The sequence below is a fragment of the Lepisma saccharinum genome, chromosome 18, assembly GCF_977018435.1.
Source record: "Lepisma saccharinum chromosome 18, izLepSacc3.1, whole genome shotgun sequence".
NCBI classification, from domain to species: Eukaryota; Metazoa; Arthropoda; class Insecta; order Zygentoma; family Lepismatidae; genus Lepisma; species Lepisma saccharinum.
Genome location: NC_139246.1, coordinates 4,715,513 through 4,730,996, shown reverse-complemented (window position 1 = coordinate 4,730,996; position 15,484 = coordinate 4,715,513).

Below are 15,484 nucleotides of genomic sequence, written 5' to 3'. Positions count from 1 at the left end.
GGGAAGCTTAGCGACGAGCAAATGCTCATTACCTCCGGAAATTTTCCGAACTTGGACGCAGGTCTCTTCAGGCGCAAGGGTGTCTATCCCTACGAATACATCACAGACCCTTCCAAGTTCGCAGAGACGTCGCTACCTCCTCGAGCAAACTTCTACAGCAAGCTGCGAAGCTCGAACATCACCGACTAGGAATATCACCATGCCCAGTCCATGTGGCGCGAGCTGGGCTGTCGAACTCTCGGGGACTACCACGACGCCTACCTCAGACTTGATGTGACGCTCCTCGCCGACGTGTTCCAGACGTTCCGTGCGACCGCCATGAAGATCTACAAGCTGGACCCCGCCTACTTCTACAGTCTCCCCGGACTGGCGTGGTCAGCCATGTTTCTGGTGACGAAGATCGAGCTGGAGCTTCTTTCGGACGTGAACATGATGCTGTTTGTGGAACGTGCCGTGCGGGGTGGAATGGTCCAGGTGTCGCAGCGACACTCGCGCGCCAACAATCACCACATGGCCACCGGCTGCGACCCCTCACGACCGTCCAGCTACATCATGTACACGGACGTCAATAACCTCTACGGACACTCCATGATGCAGCCACTCCCCTTTAAAAACTTCGAGTGGGCTGACCCTTCCAACTTCGACATCGAAAGCTTCGACGATTCGGAACATGGGTTCTTCGCCGAGGTGGACCTTGAGTTCTCCGAGAAGCTGCAGGATTTGTTCAGCGATCTTCCCCCTGCACCCGAGTTCAAGTGTCCACCGGATTCCAACCAGAAGAAGCTCGTCATGGATTTCGAGTCCAAGAAGAATTACGTCCTGCACTACCAGAATCTCCGGTGGTTGATGAAGCAAGGGGTTACCGTCCACGCAGTTCACCACATCCTCAAGTTCGAGCATTCTCCATGGTTGCGTCCATATATTGAAGTCAACACGAAACACCGCACCGCAGCCACGTCCGAGCTTGATAAGGATTTCTTCAAGCTTATGAACAATGCGGTGTTCGGGAAAACCATGGAGAATGTACGGAATCGCATGGACATAAAATTGGTAACGAGGAAAGCACAATGTCGCAGGCTCGTAGCAAACCCGTTATTCAAATCGAGGACCATTTATAATGAGCAGCTTGCTCTGGTGCATATGAGGAAGAGTGAGGTGAGGCTCGACAAGCCAATTTATGTTGGTGCCTCAGTATTAGACCTGAGCAAGCTCCACATGTTCGAGACGTACTACGACATATTACGTCCACATTATAGCCACAACATCTCGCTTCTCTACACGGACACGGACAGCTTGGTGTACCACGTCCACTCAGCCGATGCATACGGGGATATAGTCACGGCACCAGCTATGGTTAACCTCTTCGACACCTCGGGCTATCCCCAGCCGAACCAGTATGGCATCCTGCCCCGAAACAAAAAAGTGCCTGGCAAACTCAAAGACGAGAAGGACGGTGATGTAATTCTCGAGTTTGCGGGTCTTCGCGCCAAGGCCTATGCCATCAAAGCCGAGGGCAGCGTTACCAAGAAGGTCAAGGGTGTCGGCAGACAGGTGGTTCGGGAGCATCTCGCATTCGAGGACTTCGTGGATTGCCTCAAGACCAGGTCGTCGGTTCTAAGAGCAGAACAGCGCATCCAGAGCGTCGACCATATCATCACCACAAACAAAGTTAGAAAAATTGCGCTGGATCCCAACGACGACAAGAGGTGCATTCTCCAATGTGGAATCCACACATTGCCGTGGGGACACTATCGCTTAGCAGAAAGCAAAACCTGCAACATATGCCCATCTTCAACAGAAGATTCATAAAAACAAAACAAAACAAAAAAATCATGTTGTTAGTTATTACAAAAAAAACATTGACTGTCATTACAAAAAACTTTGACCGTATTCTTAAATAACCAGCATGCCTATGAATTTGTTCGGTTTCAAAAAACAGATCATTATGGAAACCATACCAGATCATGAAGTCTTACCTTCCGTGTTACCTAAACTCAACGGTCTGTTGATCATTCACCTCAACAGCATTTGGACGAAACTGAATGACGATGTGGGCAAGATGTTTTATGTTTTTAATAACAATTTACATTTCTACGAAATTCCGATCGACGGGAAACTTCAAATCACCGTGAATCCGGAAAACGCAGGCGAAATCAAAATTTCTACCGGCAAGAACATTTTTCGAATCAAGCACGACAAGATGCTTTCTAACATTACGTACGATGTGTCTGCAGGAGATTATCTTTACGTGGAACTCCTCGGAGATTACGACAAACTTATTCCTCTCTTCGTAGAATTACGAATCGTCTATCCTATTATAAATAACCGTTAACCAAAAATGCCTAACGACATTTTCGGCAACACCAAGCGTGTAGACCACGCAGAAGAGATTCTCATGTTGGACATTCGAGTTAAGAAGTTGAGGACCGATTTGATTGCTTTGCAGGAGACCTTAAACAAAAGTTTAGAGTCGGAAATCGCTACGCTCCAAACGCAATGTCTCGACCCCATTCTGAAAATCGATTCCGAACTGAAGACGCTGATAAAAAATTATGTCGACGTACCTTCTTACGACAGCGTTCAAAATATACAGTTGAGCGTGGATTCGCTTCAAAATGATTTGGCCAAATTACAGCAATTTCAATCGAAAAATGAAGATTTGGAAAAATTGAAACTCGAAATCGAAGAACGAACTTCCGCAATAGAAAAGAATTTCTCTGAACTTCAAACCGTGGTGAACGATATAGACGCAGAACGCTTACATGTCGTCGTTTCCAAATTACAAGAAGAATTCACCAGCACGTTGGAAGAAATTAAATCCAAGTTGCAGACTTTGGAAGATACAATGACGAACCTACCATCGTCGGACGAACTGCAGGTCATCGGTAAAAGCGTCGCGAACATAAAAATTCAATTGGAGGCCTATCAAGATTTCGAACACATTCAAACCACCATCGCTACGCTTCAGGCGTCCTTGGAATTGATCAACGAAGAAATTAAAAATATTCATGCTGAAGCGAGAGTGTTGACGAGCATTCAAGACACGTTAAGCACGGTTCAGCAGAAGATCGAATATTTAGAAAATTTGAACGTCGAAACGAATCTCGCTCATTTTCATCACGTACTCGACAACATACAGGGTGACTTGGAATCGTTACGGACGAGCGTGCCTTCCAGCGAAGATTTGGAAAAATTGAAAACGGCGGTGACGGCACTATCCGATTCGAGCGACATCAAAAGTTCATTGAGCGATCTCGAGAGTAAAGTGGCCAATCTCCCCACCTCCAAAGAATTGCACGCTTTGAAAAGAAACATATCTCGAATGCTGAAACGACTAGAAACGGAAACGGCGAACGTGGAACAGATTCGAGACGAAATTAGTTCGCTGGTGTCAACGCTGCCCACTTCGCAGAGCGTAGCCGACCTTCACACGCAGTTTACAGAGATGCGAAGCATCGTGAACGATCTTACCGAGAAGAGCTCGAAATTGAATCAAGTCGAGAACCTTCAGAACATCGTCGTCAACATCAGAGATCAAGTCGGAGTGCTGGAATCAACGCAGGAATCGACGCTGACCTCTTTCGGTGCCAAGTTGCAAGAACTCAACGAAAACTACAAGCAGTTGAACGTGGAAGTGAAAATCAAACCGTCGTTTTCTGCCGTAGCGGATACCATAATCGAGCATTTGCTGCCCATCGAAAATAAACTCGGACAAGTTCACAGTAATCTGCTCGGCGTCGACACTAAATTCGCTAAACTGCATTCTCTGCAAGCCATCGAAATCAACAGCGTTCCCAATCAACAGAGAATCTCCACGTTCGTCGAAGGTAACAAACTGTACATGTTGCATCCTTATCATCCGTACTACAAGTTTCTCCTCGATGGCACGATTCAGATAAACGAATTTTCGTACTGGTCTCACGGTAGAAAAGCTAGCGTTCCCACCATGACTTTGATATCGAATCGTGGTGTCCAGAAAGCAGGAAACATTCCTCTGGCACGTTGGAAAGAAACGCGCAACATATATGAAATACACGAAGACGAAGATCTCACCGTTTTCGACGTGAGTGCCGGCGATAAGCTGATCGTTCAAAACACGAGCGAGGTGCCACCCTCTTTGAATCCCATCACGCTTGTGCTTCTCTTGAAACGTAATCTCTAAAAAAAATGTCTAGGCAAGCCATCGTCGAAGAATTGCATAAACCTGCACGCCGCAACTACGAACGTTTGGCTGTGGTAACCAAGGGCATCGACGACCTCTGGCAAAGTGACCTCGTGGAGATGAGCAGCGGCAATTTGAAAAACGTGCATAAATTGAACAAGGGCAACAAGTACCTTCTCACCGTCATAGACACGTTTTCGAAATTCGCATGGGCTCTACCTTTGAAGGCGAAAACGGGGACATGCGTCACGGAAGCATTCAAATTAATTTTTCGCGAAAGCGGTGGCAGACGACCACGGTTTCTGCAAACGGACAACGGTAAAGAATTTTACAACACCGTATTCCAAAAGTTTATTCAAAAACACAAGATTCGACATTATTCGACCTTCAGTCACATCAAAGCCAGCATCGTGGAAAGATTCAATCGAACCTTGAAAACACACATGTGGAAACGATTCACGCTTCGGGGAAATTACAAATGGGTCGACATCCTGCCGGAACTCGTCGACACCTATAATGATACGGTACACAGAACGATAGGCATGAAGCCAGCCGGCGTTACCAAGTCCGACGAGCAGCGTTTAATTTCTACCGTTTACTGTCCAAAGTACACACCCACGACAAAAAAAGCTAAATACAAAATTGGAGACCAGGTGAGGATCAGCAAATTCAAACGCACCTTCGAGAAGGGATTCACAAAAAATTGGAGCACGGAACTCTTTACGGTGGTTCGAGTTTTACCTGGAAACCGACACACGTATATAATAAAAGATAGTAGCGGCGAGATTTTGAAAGGAAGATTTTACGAAGAGGAACTCTCTAAAACGAAACACCCCGACACGTACCTCATCGAGAAAGTATTGCGTAGAAAAGGTGACAAACTGTTTGTCAAATGGCTGGGACTTCCGGAAAAGAGTTGGATCGACGCGGACGAAGTGATCTTGTGAGTACGTGGAACGTGGTGAAGCGTCTACCGGATCCGGAAAGTCAAACGAAGAAAAAGAACGGTGAGTTGCTTCCCGACAGCATCCGCTGTCTGATCGTAGGTCCTTCGGGGTGTGGGAAAACGACACTGCTCGTGGACAATTTTCTCCTCGCACCGAATTGGTTAAATTGGAAGAACAGGCACCTGTACGTGTTCTCGAAAAGTTTGGAGCAATCTAAATACCAGCAACTGATGAAACTGTACAATGGTCTGGACATTGCAACGTTCGCCTCGGAAATAAAACCACTCGACGATTGTCGTGAAAATTCAGTCGTTGTGTTCGACGACGCCATCCTGGAAAATCAAAATGAAATTCGCAACTTTTTCACGCAAGGTCGTCACAAAGGAATGGATTGTTTTTACCTAGCTCAAACGTTTTCCAAAATTCCAAAACAGTTAGTACGCGACAACGCTAATTTCATATGTTTGTTTCGTCAAGATCACACCAACCTCAAGCACGCGTACGATGACTACGTAGGCGGAGACATGAACTACAATCAATTTTCGGAACGCTGCTGCTCCACTTGCTGGAACGGTGACGATTTCGGATTCGCGACGATCGACATGACGAGGAAACCCAACGACGGAAAATACAGAAACAAAATCAACGACTTTCTAAACGTTGCAACGTTGTGAGAAACGACGTATATAAATAACGTCATGACGAAACGAAAAATCGAAGACGAAAATCTCAAGCTTCGCGATTACCTCGCGAAACGCTTCAAAGGTTGGAAATCCGAGAATCGCGGATTCTACGAAGAGAAGAAACGTCAGGATCAACCTGTGATCGATGCCATCAGCAGTCTAGGTAAAGAAATTAAAAGTGTCACGGAACAAAATAAAAATTTGATTAATGAACTTGTACCGCTCGCAGCTAAAAGTTACGCCGTACCCACGCCCATTTCGAGCATTCCTTCGACGCCGTTCGAACTGAAGGATGCACCTGCACGACGTCGAGCCATAGGCACCACGTCGTCGTCTTCGGATAAAATCGAGTTGGGACCTTTGGCACGAGACTACCTGAGCACGGGGAAATTCGACAAGGATGAAGTGTTCGGATTGTATCCCAGCATGGAAACCAGCGAAGGCGGCGGTGTGGTGTGGAAGATTGGGAAATCGAAGGTGACCTTCGAAGGCAACGACATTAAAGTCAATTTAGGCGACAAGAATAGTTGGAACAGGTATCCGGGTACGGTGGGACTGTGGGAACTCGTTGCCAAAAAACAGCCGAAAGATTACACCGACGAAGATTACCAGAGTTACAAGGAAATTCTGATCATGACGGATGCCTTGTACCAGAACAACGACGCCTCGCAGAATAGGGTGAAATCGAGCAGCGGCGAGAAGTACAGGAATCTCATCAAACCGATTTGGAACCAGGTCAAAACGGGCAGCGGCGTCAAACGCTACAACACGTTACCCAAAGAATTCGTTTGGGTGGACGACGTTAGGAAGCTCGTGGACCGATTGTTGGTGATAGCCGGCGAAGAAAATGCAGGCAATCGTAATTTCTACAACGAGAAGGTTGGCATCGTGGACATGATCAGCACGAAACTTTCCAACTTCATCGTTAACGACGACAAGGGCATAGGTTACCTGATCAAAATCATCAACACGCTGCCTCCGAAATTTTGGAACGTGGCCGAAGGAAAGGGACTCGTGAACGACATCATCAACAAGTTACCTTTCGAGATGCATCTACCTGACTATCAGTACTGCGGACCGGGTACCAAACTCGAGAAAAGATTGGAGAGAGGAGACAAGGGTGTGAATCCGTTGGACGCGGCATGCAAAGATCACGACATCGCCTACAACACCACGCAGACGGATCTGGATGCACGTCACGAAGCAGACAAAAAATTGGAACATGCAGCTTTCGAAAGGTTCGTGAGCAGAGACGCATCGCTGGGTGAACGGGTCGCCGCACTGGGTACCACCATCGCCATGAACACGAAACAAAAATTGGGGTGGGGTATATAAATAACATACCGTAAAAAAACAACATGGCTTGCATAACTGATTTGCCGCACGACCTACTATCTAAAATATTCAAAAAAGGCAGTTAACGGAGATGTTAATAAACTTGTGATCATAGCAAGAACGACGCCGGCATTTCACATGGGATGCGAAATAGTTCTCAAGGACCGTCTTCGGGAGATCAGCGGCCTGAGGTGCGGTGATCTCAACATTCTGCTTTCGGCTGCAGGGGAAAAATTAAACGATAGGTTAGATGAATTGCACGAGGCAAGGCAGGGAAGAAGATGGTATACTGATGATTGGCGCAAGTCTAAGCAGGAGACGGAAGATATCATTACGCACATCATCGCGTTTTCCAAAGCACGGACTTTCTTCCTCTGTTAAAAAATAATAATATATATACGTGTCAAAAAAACTTGATATATAAATAACACACATCGTGAAAAAAAATAATATTGGGTATATATAAATAACACACATCGTGAAAAACAATTAAATTTCTCTCTAACACTTTGAAATTTTTTTTGATATGACGATTGAAAAAATGAGTGATCTCCAAGCATTAAAACAAATGCTAAATTTGTCAGTCGAGTATGTAAAAATTCAGGAATTGGAAGTCGACAAACCTTACACGATAACTTCCGGTTCAATCGTTTCTACCCAGTATGGTCCCAAGGTACGCCTGTTGCTCAACGCACAATACAGTCTATTTTTACCAGATCGATACGCTAACATGTTATCCGACGAGAAGCTATCTATTTTAATCGAGAACAAAACTCGAATTGTGTACAAGGGGACAAAGGAACTTCTTGGCAAGAAAACAAAGCACGTAATAGAATTTGTGTAACGACTGCGAGGCCTTGAAAATATATAAATAACATACCGTAAAAAACTACACAAGAAAAAATCTCAGAATATATATATAAATAACATACCGTGAAAATAACACATAGAGCATCAACATGAAGCCCAAGGGTGTCGTGTACCAGATACCATATTCGAATCTAAAAAATCTAGGTGCTCTCGATGGGTTACTCACCAAGAAACAACGCGAGAAGAAACGTTCTTGCTTGTCGAAAGGACATGGAATGAAATTGCTGCTCAGCACACCTCAATTGAAAAGATTGCAGCGTTCGCGGAAACAGCAAAAGATCGGAGGTTTCATATTCAGCATCCCGGCCATCCTGGCAGCATTGGGGGCCGTTGGAAGTTTGGCCGGCGGAAGTGCCGCCATCGCGAAAACCGTCATCGACTCGAAGAAGAACAAGGCGGAATTGGAAGAACAGAAACGTCACAACCTGGCCATGGAGAAGAAAAAAGGGAAGGGCGTGATGAAAAAATTTAAAAAAAAGAAACAGAAGCACTCACCAACCGAGACATTGAATCTCTGATCGGACCGTTACAAATCAAACACTTCAGAGGAGTTTTCATGTCCGACTCGTTACCTTCAAGCGTCAAAAGAAGAGAATGCGGAGTAGTCAACTTGGACGGTCAAGAAAATCCAGGCACACATTGGATATGTTACCACAAAAACGACAATGATAAAGCATTCGTTTTCGATTCTTTCGGAGGTGTTCCACCTACAAATTTAGTTCATTATCTGAAAACGAACAAAACCTCCATATACTACAACGATGAACGCATTCAAGATTTCGGAGACGTGAACTGCGGTCATCTCTGCCTCTCCGTGCTCGCGTTTCTCTCTAAAATAAATAACCCTACGGTCGAAGATTTCCAGAAAGCATTGTGGAACCTCAAACAGCATCACTAGGATGGGCGTGTTCCATCTCACGAGCGAATCTTCAATCTTGAAACTCACGCTGCACGACGACATCGTCTATCCTAAATCCGTGGCTCTGCGTGCATTCTACAGCATGTACCTCATACCCAATGTTACGCATCACAACAACAAAATTAGCGTCGGAAGCGAACACATCGTCGTCACGCCAGGACAATACAATCTTTCCACTTTGCAAGCTCAGTTACCCAAAGGCACATACCTTTCTCAAAATTCGGTTACGCACAGAGTGGAAATCCTATCCTCGACGGAGACCGTGGACCTGGGCACCATGGGAGAACTTTTAGGTTTCGAGAACGACACCAAACTCGAAGCTGGCATCAAGCACGTGGCAACCAACATTCCCAAATTCTTGGCCATAGAGACTCTGAACGTACACTGTAACGTGGCCGAAGGTATGATCACGAAATCTTCGGACGGATTGTTAGGAAGTCACAAGCAGACGGGAATCATAGCCACTTTCAAACCAAGTTCCGAGTTCATGGAACCGATCATCTACACGCCCTCTTCGCCGATCTATTTTCCAGTATGTCGCAACCGCATAGACGACATAGAGTTGGTGGTGACGAACGAGAAAGGAGACGTGGTGGATTTCGCAGGTGCCACTACGACGGCCATCGTTGAGATCAACGTATAATAAATAACCATACATAGTGAGCATGGAGCAAATCGAAAGTTACGAATTGCAATCTTTCCCTCCCAACCGTCGCACGTTCGCCAATCTGAACGAAGCGAACAGGGAGATCGAATACGACGTGGACGTAGGGGATGGGTTCGTTCATCCTCACAGAGCGGACCTCTACCTTCAATTCGACGTGGTGAAGAAGGAAAGCGGAGACGCGTTTCCCGCAGCAGCAAACTTGATACTCGTGGACAACTTCGTGCCTCACCTGTTCTCGCAGGTGGAGGTGAGGAAACACCACACCGTCATCGACAGAATAGATTATCCAGGCATCACGTCGACGGCAGTGGGAACTTTGAAATTATCCAAAACGGACGCAGCGTACTACCAGGCCGGGGGATTCGAAGCCGGGACCAAAATATCGACGAAAAGTCACACGGTGCTCTTTCCCATGCGTCTGCTGCCTGGTTTCTTCTCGGACTACAAGGAGATCATGTGGAAGGGAGGACTGCGCGTTACGTTTCGAAGAGCGGCCAACGACAACGACGCACTGATGCGATACTCTACTTTGGGTCCGGACGCCACCACGCCGATAGCCAACACTTTACCCGAAGCAGCCAAGTGCGTCATCCGGAGCATGGAATTGAGAATGCCGGTGGTGGAATACGAAACGAACTACGCCCTCAAGTACAAAGCGGAGATCTTGAAAAGTCCGCAGGTGCCGATTCACTTTCACGGTTACCAGTGCGTGCAGAAAATGGCGTCGGGAAGTCACATGGAATTCGACGTGACGACGCAGTTCAACAACATACAGTTCGACATGCCAGATTTCGTCGTAGTGCTCTTTCAGACCGGGCGCAATAACAATCAGGAAAAAGATTCCAGCAAGTTCGACGACTGCAAGATCAAGAACGTTTATCTGAAGAATGGACGCAACGAAGTGTTCCCGCGCGAGAATTACAACCTCGACGTGACCAAAGACGATTACCTCAAACTTTACGAAGCTTACACGGCTTACAAACGCGTGACCGAGGGAAGTGTGGACATGTACTACACCCCCAGCGAATTCAAAATCCGCAGGCCGATGTTCGTCATCAACACATCTAAGAGGAAGAAGGTTGTGGTCAACGATCGAACCAACATCAAGGTCGTCTGCGAGTTCCACGATGCCTTGCCCGAGGATACCCTATGCAGTGTCATCCTGATTGCAGAGAAGTCCTTCGCCTACGACGTGAAGAACGAGAGGGTCACAGAGCAGTTTTAACAAGTTTTTTAACATCTTTTCTTGCACAATAAGAAATTTTCTGCACTAGCACAATCAGTTACAATGGCACAATACGAATTTCACTAGTTCAGATCAGTTACAAATATCAATTTCATTAGTTATCAGTTACAATATCTTTTTGCACTATAGCACGAGACAATCAGAAAATTTGCGCAAAAAAATTTGTTGTTGTTTTTACACGTGAAAATTAACAATAAAATTTCTTTTTTTATCGTTTCAGATGCTGTCGAAACATCAAAAACACATACACACACACTAGAAAAAGCATGCAACTTTATTTGTAACACACATACATTCTCCATCTTCATCAAGAAAATATTATAATAAACATAATTATTTTTATCTATAACTCACAATAAAACTCTATATCCAAAAATATCACAACATCAAATAACACTAGAGTCGTTAGTACACGTTGCATGCATTACGGAGGTCCTCTGTAGGGTTTCATGGAAGTTTGGGGGAAAAAAAAAACACGTTAAACTCTACAGAGGTGCGGTAATCTATAACCGCAGCCATTAGAAAACTTTTACATTTTTGGTTGGGCACCACGCACCCTGGCGAGGTTATAGGGGCCAGGCATCCTAAAAACAACAATTATTATTATTTTGTTTGTTTGTTTGTTTGTGTTACAATACATACGCGCGCGCGCGCGTGCGTGTGTGGCACATCGTTCCCCCGAGAGAGGTTTACAAAGGTCACGATATACGGAGTTGGAAAATTACGATATGGCGCATTCGCTCGTTACTGTTGCCAGCCAATGGGTCTCTCTCTCTCTCTCCTCTCTCTCTCCTCTCTCTCTTTTTTGTAAAAGGCTATGGCAAAAGTACCAGTAGGTTGGCAACCTTGCTTTATGCGCTGTAACGCAAGCCTCAAGCAAGGTTGCCAGCTCCTTGCTTTATGCACTGTAACGCAAGTCTCAAGCAACGTTGCCAGCTCCCTGCTTTAGGCTAGGTTAAACCCCAAAAACAACCTTGGTGATTTTTTCGAGTAAAATATTGGCAACACTGCCAGAAAATAAGGCTCGTGCCTTACGAGAGCAATCCATTAAGGCGAGCCTCAAGCAAGATTGCCAGCTCCTTGCTTGAGGCTAGGTTAAACCCCAAAAAAAACCTTGGTGATTTTTTCGAGTAAGGAGCTGGCAACACTGCCAGAAAATGAGGCTCATGCCTTACGAGAAAAATCCATTAAGGCGAGCCTCACCGAGCCTCATTTTCGGGCGTTGAACTGTCCAATTGTACCTACTAACGCAGAAGTGTCCTTGGCTGTACATTGTCAGATTCTTTCATTGTAATGTGATGTGCCCAGTAGGACTTCAACAACGTTCGGCTGGCTTCCGTGACGGAGTGGTTATCACAACGCGCTACGACGGCAGTGGTCCCCGATTCGAATCCCGGCCTGGGCGTGGGTATCTCTTCATCAATTCCAATTAATCATTACTCATCCTCACCTTCGCAATTAGCCAAAAGTGGCAGAAAAGCGAAGTAAAGTATACGAAATCAATCAATTCAATGACCATCGAAACGCATAGCTAGATATTGACTTTATAGTTTCGTTATTTAGTCTTGCTCTCTACAAATTTTGACTATTCGCGACGAAGAGGATGATGATTATACAGCTTAAGTCAAAATGATTTTCCCGATTTCGTTCATTTCGTATACGAAAGGTAATGAGCTTTTCTTGCATATGTAATTTTTGTATGGAATAATATCTCAAAATGTGTTTTCTTTCTATTGAAGACTCGTAGTTGCGCTGTCGGCCACCAGAAGGCAGTTTAGTAGCAGCGAGGGAAATGGCTACCACTGGACAGCAGAAAGTGTTCTGTATTCTCGTTCAGCGGCATTTCTGAACAAGATCTGTGGTTGAACCGCCTTCTGGCAAGTCAATTAGAAAATGCTACAACATTGGTGGAATTGCAATTGCAATTGACTAGATGTGTGTCGTGTAACACGTGGATCATACAGAGAACATTTATAATACGCCAGGAAAAACATTTTGAGTTTTTCAATCTGTGTGTGTAATATCAGTCATTTACGTATCATTACAATGAAATAAATTGACATTAAAATCGGGAACACCATTCTGACTTACGCTGTATGATGAAGGTACACTCACAAAGAACACTCATGCCCAAGACAGGATACAAACCCGAGACCACTAGAATCGTAGACCACAATGCTAATCACTTCGTCACAGAGGTCGACTACTCTTTTACTTACAACTAAATTTACCTCTATGTCATCTAACAACACCGACAATCTTTGCCTCTACAAGAGGACATGAAGACAACAATTATAGGAACATTTTGTTTATAGAGGACTTGTTTCGAAACTGAGAGCCACGGCAAGGTTTGGTATTTTTATCATGTATAAAGGATGACATGCTTCCTAGAATCATAGTTATCATTGCACTTTTCTTTTGCTGGAAAACGTACTACAAGGGAACGGTGGGTGTGGTAATATTTTCACTCATATATCACAATCCATACTTACTCATGGTAAATATCTTATATGTAATATACATATATACATATATTTCATTATCACGGTTGGGACGGACAGACTACATTTTTTACATTAAAGTAACTATTATATTAATAGTAAAGCAATAATTTCCTTAGAGTTTCTGTGCAATGAATTATGAAACCGAACACTGTTGATTAAATGTAACTACTCTTGGAATACTTTCCCAGATTCATTGCTAAAAGTGAACAATTTTGTGTCACGGGTGGAATACATAAAACCAAGGTAGATTGATATAATTCAGGTTGATTTAAATTGCGATTTGAATAAATACTGTAATTTATAGAATACCGTACATGAGGATTTTGTAGTTATCAGAATCACTTTTAGAGAAAACACAATAATCTCGTAATAATTTAATAGTGTTTATTAGGCTCTAAGAAAGGAAAAGAAAGTAATCAAGTTATATGTACTGATGTGGTGAAGCTGATACAAAAGGAAATGTAATATGTAAACTGTAAACACACTTAAATTTATCTTGATTTATAATTCAATAATTGTTATAGGCTAAAATAGCAAACATTTTGTGCAGAAAAATGTAAAAAATACTAATCATGTTCAACCGTGAATAGTGTCATTATCACTAAACTGTAAATAAATATAACAGCTGATATTTTGCAAAGTATCAATTTTTTAAAAAAATACAAAAATTTAGCTACCAAGACTTTAAAAATGGTTTTAAGTTATAATTGTAGACTGCATCCAGAATTTTTTATTTTAGTGGAAGAAAATTTACTGAAATCATTTATTATAGTTTCATTAACACACTCAACAAACATTTCCATAGGTTCGTATGTACAGTATCAGAAACCGAAAGATGTACATTTACATATAATTATTTTTATTTACTGTAATCAAAATTTTCAAATATTTTACAGAATCGTTTACTAGAAAAGGCCTTTCTATAAAAAACATATATCTATGGCAAAAACCATACCAGCAAATTTAAGCATGTTCTTAATATAAAATCATGAATTTTATCCAGCCTGCATAAAACATTGCCTTTTTACTTAATGAGAACTTTATTTTAATTACTGTGTATTGTCAAATGATGAAAATCAATTACTGAAGACAAAGAGAGGTGGTACTTGACCTTTGAATATTCTAATGGAGTTGAGGGGGAAATGTAACAATTAAAGAAGTAATTATTTTTCTCTTGTGTGGAACACATTGCAAAACAATAGCAAAGCAAAAAGTTAAAATAAACTAACAATATGTAAAATATATTAGTTATACCTTCTAACTGAATTAAGTATAATACTTGAATGTTTATGCAAATGAGAATTTTTGATTGTTGAAAGATAAGGTAGATGAACAAAAGGTCGTCCTTGTTAAGCTTTTAGGGAAATTTACAAATCTCTAATGAGAGATAAATTTCCGAAATTAAAAGATGTAACTCCTATAACTAATTAACAACGTATCAAGTGGATATTTTGAAGCACTGCTCGTAATTTTTTAAAATAAAGAAATTACGAAACCGTTACATCTGTTCTAAATGTGGCCCACGGCTTATAGTTGACTTAGAAAATGATGCTTGTGCTAAAAAAAATACATATTTATTCACGTTTCTACATCTTATTAGAGAAAATTGTTGCTGTCAAACTTTTGATTGTCGACCTCCGTGGAGGAGTGGTTTGCACAGTCCTTACGACGCCAGGGGTTCCAGAATAACTTAAATAAAATGGCTGCTGGCTGTCCGAGACAGTTTGTTTTCTGCATGGTGCACCTGAAGGGGACTTGGTATATTAATGTAATGCCATTTGTTAGCTGTGTTAAATACTAATATGAATTTCGTAATGTGGACAATTTTGGGAACACATCTTTGGCTCACCTACCTTAGAACAAAGTTACAACATTTAATTTAATTTCAAGAATTGAGAATCATCATTTTGACATGGAATATTGCATATATACAGGGTAATTCAAAATGAATGGTGCAACTTTACACACTCATTATGACGTTACTATTTATGGGGGTGCACGGCTTTGCGCCAATCACTCTCGAAAATGGTTTGGTTTTGCGCCAATAATTACCGGATCCTTATCTTTCCGTACATGGTTTTGCGCCACTACAGAAAATCGTAATTCAATGACTTAGATTGGCAAGCATGATTTTCCGTCCCACTTAAACAG